Genomic DNA, 222 nt, shown 5'->3' with positions numbered 1-222 from the left:
AAAACTGTTTGTTATAATGTGGTATAAAAGCCGACCAGAAATTGATATCGAGAGAGATTGATCGGAAAGCTCCTCTCAGGCGCACGACCGACCAGAACTCGCAATTCCTAGCGATCCTAGACATTCCGTCGACCGAAGTAGATACGCGACGTCGACATCCTTTCCTTGATACCGCTCTACCGACCGAAGTGGATACGCGACGTCGGTTTCCATACACCGCTC

The 222-nt window shown here is 49.5% G+C and overlaps 1 protein-coding gene across 3 annotated transcripts in view; it reads right to left on the bottom strand.

Annotated features, from left to right (window-relative positions):
• Positions 1 to 222, bottom strand: part of LOC116852095 — a 42,205-nt gene that overhangs the window by 36,054 nt on the left and 5,929 nt on the right. The gene's annotated exons all lie outside the window — the stretch shown is intronic.

Source organism: Odontomachus brunneus, unplaced genomic scaffold (assembly GCF_010583005.1).
Source record: "Odontomachus brunneus isolate Ranch 3 - 2012 unplaced genomic scaffold, Obru_v1 Obru_scaffold_202, whole genome shotgun sequence".
Classification (NCBI taxonomy): domain Eukaryota; kingdom Metazoa; phylum Arthropoda; class Insecta; order Hymenoptera; family Formicidae; genus Odontomachus; species Odontomachus brunneus.
This window is presented reverse-complemented; position numbering and strand designations above follow the sequence as displayed.